General features: G+C 44.8%; 1 protein-coding gene across 1 annotated transcript in view; it reads left to right on the top strand.

Annotated features, from left to right (window-relative positions):
- Positions 1-590: 590 nt before the first annotated feature.
- fam222aa (family with sequence similarity 222 member Aa) overlaps positions 591-12,789 on the top strand; it is a 45,104-nt gene continuing 32,905 nt past the window's right edge. Inside the window, exon 1 of the mRNA XM_076099340.1 lies at positions 591-1,287. The gene's annotated coding sequence lies outside the window, so the exon portion shown is untranslated. The remainder of the gene's footprint in view (positions 1,288-12,789) is intronic.

The following is a 12,789-nucleotide window of genomic DNA, read 5'->3' as shown; positions in this document are numbered from 1 at the left end:
CAACCACAATAATTTCTCCCTGCAGACCAACTACAGAGCAGAAGCCTGCAGGTTTGAGTCCATCCATGACAGGATGGTGCCTTTAACCTTTAACTAGGCTGCTGATAAGGAAAAAAGAGTGACTAAATATCTCAATCTGCATTCTGCCACGGCAATTTATGTCAGACGTTTTTTTTTTGTTTTTTTTCTTGTTCCGCAAATAAACAACGTGGTTTTAGACGCTTGGACGCCGAGCATCTCTATGGTAACAGTCCTCAATTAACGATGATTGGCCAACCCGTGGGAATGTTTCTATTCCCCCAGTACAGTGATTGGTCGGTGGGCGGTCTGTGCAGCCTGACAGTCTGCAGCGTTCCGGGTTATTGTCAGTCTCGGCAGCTCGGCACAAGGGCAGGACCACATCCCGGAGCTGCCCGAAGCAGCTAGCTCTTCATTCAGACGTAACCGTTTCTTATTTGGTTATTACACCAAAGAGAGTATCTCGGAGCTTTGCTATCGAGGTCACTCCACAGCCTCAGCTGGAAATCTGAGTCTGAATCGGAAGACAAGACATCCGAGAGAGGCAGCCAACACCGCGGAGAAAGTGACAAACGGAGCAGAGCCTGATCACCGGGATTTTACATCGCATCAGTTTAGGATATTTCAGGCAGCTGCTTTGGCCCAACCTTGTTTTTTTTCCAGGGTACCTTCAGACAATATCGCCTAGATAATATTTCTAACATTCGCATGATACTATTCACCTAAGGTCGTCTATAGTGAGCAGGCGGACCACTTTAAGCCCATGCGTAACAGCAGTGAATGTTGGAATACTGCGTAGCAGTTCAACCATCCAGTCTTTCGAGTGTCATTTTTGTTATTTGGAGATTTCTACAAGCGAGAAGAAGAGAAACCAGGACCTTTTACTTCGTCCCGGAGGCTAAACGTTGAAAACCCGAAGCGCGCTTGGTGCGCAATCCTTCCGAGGACGCTCCTGAAATTGCCGACCTGCGCTTTTGCCCTCGACAAAAATTGGCAACCGAGTCGAGAAAAAAAAAAAGGCAAAGCTTATTAACTTTGCATGCTCGAGGCTAGAGTGTGGAATCTAATTCGCAGGGTTACCGGTATATTTGCATACCATCGGAAGAAGAGGATAAACTTAATCAACATTTGACATCGACAAAGCGTCTGCTGGATGTTGGAGAACAGAATGAATCCTTTTTAATTTAGACCACAAAAGTACGAGGTAGATTGCTCAGTGAATGCTACAATCTGCATGGAGTTCTAGTCGGCACTACGGAGCAATTTATGGTAAATATATTTTATGATCATTTATTTTTCTCTACGTCTTGCAGATTCATAACGGCTTGGGTCATTCTTTGTAACCATTAACGTAGTTACTGCCAGAGCCTCGCTGAATCCTTCTGGGTTGGCAAATAGAGGAACAGCAGAACATAATGAATGTTTGGAAATGCTCCCTCTGCCCATGATGCTGGCCACATAACGATGTCTCAGGTTTAAACCCTTTGTTTCCATGCGTGACCCACAATAACGGAAGTCTTGTAAAATCGACTTGTTAGAGAGCCGCTCCCCAATGGCTTTAGGAACTGCTTTGATGTGTAATATTAGTCTTTTCAAGTATGGGTAGCAATTAAGTGAATTGTCGAGGGTATCGCACCGCGGGCACCACAGGCAGGAATATGTGGCACCGGAGGACTTGCTGCTCAGAGCAAAAGGTGCGAGTTTCTCATCCGCACGCCCCCGTGCGTCACTGCGTGTGCACGAGGAGGGTGACTACAGTGACTGCTGCAATTAGTGATTGTTCACCCTGGAGTGTTGATGATACAATCTCTGTTTTATAGTGTGCCTGCATATTGTGACAGGCTTTTTTTTCCTTTTAATCCACGACAATTCATGGAGATGTGCGCTGAACACTGTACAACTTTTCACTTTGTGCTTGGAGACATGGATGGTGCTCTGTGCTGCATTGAGGTCTGGAGGCAATTCGTCATTGTCCTGTGAGTTCTTCAGCAAATGTGTCATCCGCAGCCGGAGCCTTGAATGCAAATAGAAAAGTCTGATTATCGCGAATGTGACTGAATTTGAATGGCGGCTGATAAAGTTGAGTGTGTTTCCATTCCTGTGAACTTTGAGCCTCACGGGTTGCTGAGGTTGCTTTGCAATATTTAGCTTCATCGCTCACACTGCACATAAATGAGCCTGCACACTATGCTGACTGTGCAGTGAAAAAGCTGCACACCGTATGTTTTATCATTACACTACAAGCATCCTCAAAATTTATCTTCCTCTCTGGCTCCAGTCATTCTCTCTCCAGCAGCCCCGCAGACAGGCAGCTCGCTGAATGTAATATGGGCCCCTACAGCAGGGCAGGCGCCCCCACAGTCAGGGCACCTGCCATCCTGGCTGTATTGAATAAAACATCCAGTGATGTATGAGGCAAGGGCTGCACCCGAGGGGGCAGAACTGCCTCATTTACTTCCTCCACTCTGCGCCTATGACCTGCTGAGCAAATTGTGCTCATATTAGCTCTGCGGCTGCTCCTCACCTAAACAAATAGTCTTCCCAGCATAATGCTTGCCTTAACTCAACATGAAGGTTGGACAAGGCAGGGGAGAACAGAATGGCGGAAAAGCTTTAATATCTAGGTCACTGAATTACCTTTTGGAGTTTGTAGCTTTTGTTTTGCCTCTTTATTTTCTGGCTTGATGTTTGATCTGTTTTTTTTTTCTGTTGAACGTTGGACCTTCAAGTGTCCTGCTGCAAGACTTTACTCACATGTTACCTTCCTCCATGTTTCCTGTTGCTCGCTACTCTCAACTGTCGAACAATGGCAAAAGTCTAGAAATAATCTCAAAAAATATTTGTTCGCACATCAGCAATTTATTCTTTACTACTTTCATTGCTGATGAAATTATTAAAACCTAAATTACTAAAGTGATATCTGATCTACTCTACTAATTTATGGCGGCAGCAGCTGAGAGGTGGAGAACATATCTTAGCATCGTATTAATAAAAGTAAGCCTAATACGCCAAAAGAAGCCTGACTTTTTTTCTTTTTTTTATCAACTTGCTACTCAAATTTCATATCAGTTTGAGTGATTGATAGCGTTTGGGTTCCTTACTGTATTCTTTGCTTATTAAAGCGCCTGCCTGAAGTGAATAAGTGAGCTTCACTCATGAATATCGTTAAAGTCACTGAAGTTTAATTTCCTGCGCTGTGTATTAATCTTTTTTAATCCCTGCATGGTTTGATTGTCTCAACACCTACCCAGAGGCAGCAAAACTCATTTTGGCACTTAAGATGACTAAAATAGTAGATACAGATGTGTGTGTGCGTGTGTGTGTGATAGAGAGAGAGGTTGGCTGTGTGTGTTACTAAAGATCTACCCACCCCTGAAGTGTCTATATATACAGTATACATGTCCATTCTTGTGTGGACTCTACAAATGAAAGGGGCTTCTTTTTATCCACACAAATCAAATAACATTTTAAAATCAGATTAACTGTCCAAAAAAATACTGCAGATGTAAATAATCATGAAGAACATTTTCTTCTCCTGTCAAAGAAAGGAAAAGACAGGCGCTCTTAGTTTATCTGATATCCGAGAAACGCACGAAGCATCTTATTTCTTAATATCACCGGACACTTAAAGGAACATGAACATTTTCTCTCAAAGCCATGTCACCAGCAGCTCATTAGAAGCCTGATCAAAGTGTTTCATTTCAGGGAAAAAAAGTCTACAACAGTCCTTGTTTTAACACTCTTCATGTGCAGGCAAACAGAAGAGACGTGCCCTTTCTTGTACTTGTACAATATTACATGATTTAATATAAACTCTGTTGTCCCTGCAGCCAGATTTGTCTTGCACATCAGTACTCAGGATGTGGAGACAGAGCATGAAAAAAAAAAAGAGACATAAAACAAAAGCGTTATGCAGAAATGATTGTGGAGAAACAAACACACCCTTCAGCCAGTCTGCGGATGAATAGAGGGTGAACACGTTGTTCAGTTTCCAGCAGAGATTTGAGTGTTGATGGGCTTTTAAAAGCAGGATTAGCAGGACTGGTTCTGTTTGTGAATGTTTGTGTTTGCAGTTCCTTGATGTAGTTCGCTGCTACAATACATCAAACTGCACACTTTGTCTATTTTACTGCTGGGTGATTAACCCTCAGTCTCGTTAGCTTCATGTAACGCAAATTAACACACAAATCTGAGTGAAATGTGTCAGTGATCGTCGACAACTTTAGCTACACAAATATAGACTGCAGGCATCTGATTGCATACATGCCCCCTCCCCCCCCCCCCCCCGCAGTGTTTCTGATGAGTGCTATGTGTTAGCGAGACGCCCTGTGGTTCTCGGCTCGTTACCACGTCGATGGTTTCCTGTTGTTTAGGCTGTTGTAAAAGGTTCACCTGACCACAAGTCTGCTCATGTGATCCAATCGGCCTGTGATGGTAGATGTTGGCAGCTCTTCATCGTGGTTATCTGTAGCCACTTAACGCGTGACGGACAGCAGCGATCCCCTGACCTCCTCCCTCTCTCCCCCCCCCCCGTCAGACTGAGTGGAAGTCACGTCTCACCAGGCCCGAGGTTAATATATAGCCTTTCATTTGGAAAGGTTAGCGCGGTCAGTCCATTTTTTTGTTTGTTTGTAAATGCTCTTGTGTGTGTGTGTGAAATATAGTCAAAAGGAACTGTGCAGTGTATAAGTGGTTAATGAGTACACTCGTAGAGGCAGAGGGCTGTGCAGTTTACTCCATAACCCAGTCTGTAAAGTGAGGGGAGGCATGCTCCTTCTAAAGTGTTCTTGGTGGAAGAAAGAGAATAAAGCAAATCTGACAAGCTCTCCAACAGCGAATTTGCTCTCCTTAAAAACAATGCCGCTCTTGCCTTCCTCATGGTCACATTGATTTGTTCTGGGTGACAGTGCAGGCTGCTGTGAAATCACCCCAGCGCCATTGATCTCAAGGAGAGGAGGAGGAGAGGGAATGAGAGCCTGGCGACAGTGAGCAACATGGGAAAATCCTCGGTGTGCCCTCCTCAACCGTAACCAGTAATAAAATGAAGGCCTTTGTTACTATCAGATCAGCCCCTGCTGTACTCCTTCAGCCACTGTATCGCAGTCTATCTGCGCTTTGATTTGTTTCGGAGGTCCGTGCGTGCTGTTTGATTTGCTATTGTTGCTCGCCATGTTTCACATTATCATCTGAACTCTTTATTGCCACTGTTTTCCAAGCCAGAAGCAAGAGTGTTTTATCTCATGCGGGCCTCTGATTAATCTCTCCCTATATGCTGGTGTACTTTAATCTTGAATGGGAGATATCTGATTCTCCTCGGCTATTGAGGAAGATCAAACTTTAATGGAACAAGGAACTGCACATCATCCTAATCTCCATCTCCCTGCATTTTGGTTGACTGCCCTCCCTCGGGCTTTCTAGCTTTCTGCCGAAGCAGGAAATACATCAGACAGATAAGGTGCTTTCTCGCCATGCTTTGGTAATTCATTCCCTGTTGACTATGGCCACCGCTTTACATCTCTGCTGTTTGATTACCTGGTTGAAGGAACAGCGGGTAAAAGCAAGGGGAATTGATTGACACTTACAAATGGCTATCCTGCATCACCCAAATGTGTGAAACTTTTACACAAGCTTTAATTGGGGTTTCGTCACAGTTCAGTCATTCCACAGGAGAAAAGAAAACGTGCTCGCCCTCTCTCTTTTTATTGACATGCGAGAGATGAGGCCATGTGTGACCCACGTCATCTGTCTATAATCGCCTGGAGGAGAGATACAGTCAGCTGCATGGATGTATTAAGGTTCAATGCGTTTGATTACACCACAGTCAATCCAGGAATTAGCTATTGACCGCTATTTCCTCCATTCAGTTCCTCCCTATCGCTGAATAATGGTACACATTATGCTGACCCGCATCCGGACTGTGACTGGCTGCTTGCATATTGTTGCAAATGGATAACACTTATGGAGTGTCACACCCCCCACAGACGGTTTGTGTCTGTGACAAAAAGAGGCTATTACCCAATTCTAAGGCGGTTTGCTGTAAGGTAATGAAATTTCCACTGACTGGAGAAAACAATGTTGTCTGGTCCGGATTGTAATTGCAGAAGCCACCTCGCCATTTTCCTGAGTTCAGCGTGAATGCAACACGATTTAATAAAACTCTGGAGATTTTTATCATTTATTGCCAGGCCTGGCAGCCGCATCAGGGAGCGTAAGCTGAGGCTCGCACAGATAAAACTCATTCAAATTTGAACCAAGCCGGAGACCATTTACAAGGGAGCCGGCATATAACCCATAGGGAAACGTTTATGTGTTTGTATGGGGCTGATGCAGGTCAGCTATATTATTAACATAAAGCAACAATTTCCTTAATCTAAATGGAGGAAGGAGCAGCCTGGAATTTCCGTCATTTTCTCCTGTGTTATTATTTGTGTCAAGAAAGGGTTGGAAATCCGTGGGATATTAGGCCCCGAGGCCAAAGAGCTTCTGTGTGCCTGCCTCCACTCACATACAAAAACATAGGAACATTGACATGAGGACATGTATGGACACACACATGTATGGACACACACACACATACACACACACACACACACACACACACACTCTAGCCCTGTTTTATTACCTCCTGCCTGCTGCTGGAATTGCTTTCCTCCCTCGAGTGAGCCAGGCAAAGCCGGCTTTATTGTGTTAACCTATTTGTGTGTCAAGAGCGATTGCAGCGTTCTTTATCTCTGTTTGTATTCGGACGGGGAGACGGCAGAGAGAGAGAGAGAGAGGGAGAGAGAGAGAGTGGCGGAGGAAAAGAGGGAGATGGGTGGGGGGTGCGTTTGCACAGGAGCCATGGCAAGCCACCGGAGTTAGACGGATGGCCGGTCACCTCGCTCCACTCTGGAGGATAATGACTGGTTGCTTAGCAATAACCCACCACCACCCACTTCCACACTTGCATCCAGAGTAATCACTTTTTTCCTCTAAAAGATTTCATATATAATTATAAGCCATTGCACTGCCGGTCTTTGAAATCTGCCTTAATGGGGCTTTTCATTTATTTAGCAGAGTGGGTTGAGGGTGTGAGCTGGAATTGGAGCTCCTGGTTATTGTAGATTTGTGTGTGTGTGTGTGTGTGTGTGTGTGTGTTCACAGTATATCCGCTTTGTGTTAAGCAGTTGGTGGAGTTTGACCGGGATTACGACGAGGCCAAAGCTATATTTCCTTCTAGATAGCTGCTGCCGTTCAACCTTTGACCTATGTAATGCTGCAGTGGCCACGTTGCATTCAAATAGATGCATCTGCACACACACTCACTTATTCCCGCTTTTTGATAGGCGAGCAGAGGCTATGAGTGCTTCTTCTTGTGAGCTCTTAGTTTTATTAACATTTTTATTGAGTTGAACAAATTGCTGACCTTTTGTGGCATAATAAATAGCCCGGCCTGCTTAGGAAAAGGGAGTTTTGGCGGAAGTGACTGGCGTCAATCCAAGCAGTTTAACTCATGATTTGCAGTGTGTTTATTCAGCATTTAATATTGCAGAGTGTTCCAACATTTCAATTCTTTTTCAACTGGTTTTTTTCAAATCTTACTCCTAAAGCCGGACGTTAATCCAGTCTTTAACCTGCACCGTTCTCCTGCAGGTCCCCATTATTTTAGGTAACTGTTTTTAAGTGGCAGGATAAAGGTGTAATATCTGAACACGACCCCAATTTAAACTGCTTTTCATCACCAGCAGCCACTGATGTTGGCACAAAGTCCAGAGTCGTTTTAAAAGCTTAGCCAATTATCCTCTCTGCTGTTGAAAATAGATTTTTTTTTTTCCCCTCTTTTCTGAAGAAGTATAAAAAAATCATTTAGAATTCCCTGTGAAGTTCATCTTAAACTTTTTCTTGTTTATGATGATAAAAAAGTTGTGGTTGCTCAAACAGACAAGTTAAATGTTTTGACTTACACCAGTGTAGCTGTTGGTGCTGGTGTTGCATTTGACTGTTCATTGTTGGAGACACAAATTACAACTCACAAAACAATCTGTTTTGTTAATGGAGCTTCTTCAAATAACGTCAGCCGTTTCTGATATTTACCCATCTGTGCTCTCTCTCCATATCCCGTTCGGTGCCATCTTTCCTCATCCAGGCTCATGCACCATTGCTAAGAGTGACAGCTTTGCACGTCCTGGGAACTTCATACAGATAAACTAAACATACAGCGCTATCCCCCCCACCCCCATCCCCATGGCATGCTTCTGTGGCTGCGTCTCTAGGAACAGCTGTCCAGCTGTCACCGCAGCCAGCCAGTCAGCCGCTCTCCAAGGCAACATCTGTAGAGACTGAACGCACAAGGGCAGCCTGCCGTTCTCTGCTCGTCCCCAAAGACCATGAAAGTGTGTCAAGCCTTTTGGCTGCACAATACCACTGACCACGTCAACCGTATCACTGGGTTTCGATTGAACATTATCTGCTCCTGTGCTACTTAAATAAGCTCTGCGAGGCATCAGACTCATTTTGTTGTCACAAACTTCCAGTGATCTGTCACTGAAACGGTTAAAATTATTATAACAGTTCTTAAAAACAAAACATGCGACTGTGCAGCCCAAAAAAAAAACCCACACCACATTATGGTAACCATTAGTGTGTGTGTGTGTGTGTGTGTGTGTGTGTGTGTGTGTAAACAAAATCCCAGCGAGCAAGGTGCAATGGCCTGGAACTGACGAGAACCCACTGGGAGACTCTCTCCTTGATGTAGCCCCCCTCTGCTCCCCCTCCCCACCATCTTTTCCTCCTGGCAGCGGAGTGACGGTGAGGCGGGGGAGCACAGAGCCGTGTGAGTGGGGAGATGAACAGAGCAGCGGTCCCCTCTGTCAGCCACAAACTAGGATCAGGGAGATCACATGGGACTCTCCTGGGATGAGCAAAGGGAAGACGGGAGAAAGCAGCTGTTCGGTGTTTTTCTCTTACTTCTTTACCAGCTCACTTGTGGTTGTTTTTTTTTTACCCCCTCTCTCGTCTTCTCCGAGGCTGTCATTAGCTTCTGTCTCGCTTGTTTGTTTTTTTTGGCAAGTTTGTCTTTAAAGGAGAAAAGGCTTTGCGTGTTGCATAGTCATGGATGAGATGAAAATGTGCTCTTTGAATGTGTCATTATCAATCCTGTGCCCCTTCTTGTTGTCTTTAGAAACTTTTAAAGCGCTTGATTTCTTCATCAGTCCTCTCAGGCATACTGTGCCTCTCCCCACAGACAGCTGTAGACTCATACAGGCTCTGGGCAAAGTTTGATGGATCCTGTTTACTGGAGCCGAGAGAATGCCTGGATATCTCAAATTAAGTGTCACTTAAAGCTTGTCTTTTAGTCAGCTTTCCATTTTGTTCCCCCATCTCTAGTGACAGCACCGTGCTGCCAATTGTAACAGGGATTGAGAGGAAGACATTTGGTGATTACACATTCTGTCATGATTGAGGGCTGAAGCCAGCAACTTGAGGCAAAACCAAATTCCATATGGCTTCAGTGAAATCTCTCCACCCATAGTGAGTTACACTCAAACAGGCCCTGTCTCGATGACAGGGAAATCGGCTGCTCATGACTTATCGTTTTATCATTCAAATTTACCCCATTGATGCTTGCTGCTGTGATTGACAGCTGGGCTTGAAAGCCACAGCCATCTCAATTGAGCTGCCGCAGCCAGTTGGTAACTGTGACAATGGTTCTCTCCTCTTTGCCTTGTTTTCACATTTTTTCTGCTGTCACAGAAACCTCACTGATTGCTTCTTTGCCGAGACAGCATCCTATTAATCTTTTAAATAAGGGCGGCGGTCCGGCAGTATTGTTTGCAGAAAACCGAGAGGACCTTGTGAGACCACACTGAACAAAAAGGGGGGGGGGGCAACTGGGGCTGAATCTGCATCATTGTGGCAGGAAAGGCGAGCCTCCTTAAAACCAACGATATTAGAAATCTAATAGCTGCCGTGGAGATATAGATGGTGCTGAGGTCTGAATATAGACGCCGCTCTCTGGCCCCACCTGATAACTCTGTGGGCTCTCTTGTCTTCCGCCGCTCTCAGCTTTGCTCTCCAGGTGCATTCTGTGCTTTCATCTGCATCGTGGCACTCTGAATAAAAGCCCCCGTGTTTATGGCCATTTCCTTTTTTTATGCACTTATTGATCCCTTTCAGTGTGGTTGGAACAAGCTTTATTTTTTTTAAATTCTGGGCTCAAACAGCATAACAGCGGCATATTCTGAAATGGCAAAACATTGATGAATTGTGATCTGACTTAGGGAAGGAAGAATTACAGCTCGACCCTTTATGTCCCTCAGTAGTGAGCTGATATGTTTTTTTGAAGGAAACACAAACAAGAATTAAATAACGGTGTCTTTGCACAAATGTATGTTTCCTACAACCCAGAAACAACTATCTGGCCTCTGTCTTGAAAAGGCTTTCTGCACTCTGAGTTCACGAACTAGGCTTTCGTGTTTAATTAGGTGTGATTTGTGAACATTTCCCAATTGGTAGGAAGTCTTTTTTTGAGTCTCTGTACTTTCTTGTCAAGAGGTTGCTAATGGAGGATTGCTGCAATCCTCCTGACACCTTCTGCTTTGTAATGAAAACCTTCCTGTGCAAAATAGCCCCATAAACCAAACCTTTCAAGGATGAGGAACATTTGGCGGCTCAGTAGTTGGGATATTTACGACGTATAGAGATTCTGAAGTTATGGGATCATCGTATATAGGCCTGCCTTCCATGTGTCTTTGTCTCGTCTCTGGCCATAGAAACCCAGTGAGGCAGGGCAACCTAGATGACTGATTGACTCCCAGGTCAGAGCCACATGATAGCAAGACTGCTGTTCAATGGAAATGGATATACTTTCCCCAGCAGAGAGCTGTGACTGCTTTGTGATCATCTGTGTGATCACGCACCCGTGCATGCATACAGGCATGAGCATTTGAGCATGTAGCTATTCATAGCAGTTCACCCTCTGTCTCACAGTTGTCTCTTCACTTTGAAAACCCAGAAAATCGGTCCGTTAATAACGACTTCAGAACAATACAAAGCCATTGTTTTTATAGGCTTTATTCTGGCACTTCCCTGTAATCTCACGTGATGCTGCTGAAAGAATATTAAGAATATGAACAATACGGAATCAGTGAAGCATTTGTATTTTAATTATGCACTTTAATAACTAATTGTGGCCTGGCTGCAGACACCAGTTTCACTTAAGTTATTTTTATGAAAAAATGTCCTGAGGGCACTGCAACTGTCTTGCAGTATAGTAAAGGTATTCTCTACTGCCTGCATATATCACCTCACTGCAGTGCTTTTTATCAACAATAAAGTCCTCTGCTTTTGTGCACAAAGACAAGCAAGTGTCTGTAACTGTTGGTCCTTGAAATGTGCGTTAAACTGCGAGTCTGTGTTTCCTCTGAACATGCAAATGTGGGCACGCAGTGTGGGATGGTTTTTTTGTTCTTGTTTGCAGGTTGAACACAAACACTGCTGTCCCAGATTCACACACAAGCCCCCACTACCTAAGTCTGATCCCCGCCGCCAGCCACGAGCCTCCTCCCCTCCGCCCGTCATCCAAAAACCATTCTCTCAGTTCCTCCAGTTTCAAAGCGCTCGCATAGCTCGACTGTGTCGAAGCATGCCCCTCCTCCCTGACCCCTCCTTCTGGAGACAGCACTCTTGACCTGCTGCCCCATTGTTTCCAGCAGGGATGGATGGGGAGCCGCCTCTGCCGGCGCGATCCTTCACTCAATAGCTGCTCCATCTGTTGACTGCGTGACTCTGGGTTACAAGCGGGGATTTTGCTCCATCTGTGCAGGGTGTGAAAGGAGCTATCTCAGGGGGCTTCCTGAATAGGGGTTTAAAACTGCAGTAGCAGGGTGTAGTGATGCCCCTCACACACCACCCCTCCACCCGTCATCAGCCCAACACAGCCGGCTGGGTGTGTGCAGGATGAGAGGCCTTCATTGTGCCTGTTCACAGGCCCCTAGGCAACAGGGGTCACCTTGTCCCCAAACAAATGCTGCCCTCAGTGGGATTGTTGGCACTGCGTGTGTGTGTGTGTGTGTGTGTGTGTGGGTGGGTGGGTGCGTAAGGGGGGAAGTGAGTATTTGAGTATAAGAATGCATCATCAGGAAGAGGGCAGAGGCCTTGGCTGCGAGGACATTTATCTAACATCTCTGCCTTTCACATCAAGGCCTATTCAGTGCAACCCGTCTACGTCAGGCTTTCAAAGGGCATCGCAGATAGAGAAACACTCTGGGCTGCTTCACAGGTCAAACTGCTCTCACTATCTTGTATATTCAGCTTAGAAAGAAAAAAACAAAACCTTTTTGTCTCTCCTGAATTTGAGCTCCCGTCACATGAAATAGTAAAAGACTGCTGCTTAGACTTTTGAGGCTGGTCTGTTTTTTGGTTTTGTCTGTTTTAATTGACAAAAAACAAATCTTTGGCTGTTTTGACTGCTGGTTCACCTTCAGTAATTAATGTTGTAAAGTCTGACAGACATTAGTGCTGAGGTCCTGTGTTTGTCTGCGTGAGAGTTGTTATTTGGCATTTCCTCTATAGGGAAAATATGCAGGACTCTGCCCCCTCTGGGATGCTATTCTGAATAAAATCCCCATCAACTAAAAGAAAAACCTGTCTTTAGGATGATTTTGCCTTTGGAAAGATTATTTTATTACAATACAGATTCAAATAGTTGAACATATTTATTTACAATCTAGACTTTTATTAACTTTTTTCTCTCCTTCATACCTTTACTTGCTTTTGACAGTGTAAATAAAT

This window comes from Anarhichas minor, unplaced genomic scaffold, assembly GCF_050575085.1.
Source record: "Anarhichas minor isolate MPS153535 unplaced genomic scaffold, ASM5057508v1 ptg000025l, whole genome shotgun sequence".
NCBI classification, from domain to species: Eukaryota; Metazoa; Chordata; class Actinopteri; order Perciformes; family Anarhichadidae; genus Anarhichas; species Anarhichas minor.
Note: the sequence above shows the minus strand (reverse complement) of the source record. Positions and strands in the feature narration are given on the sequence as shown.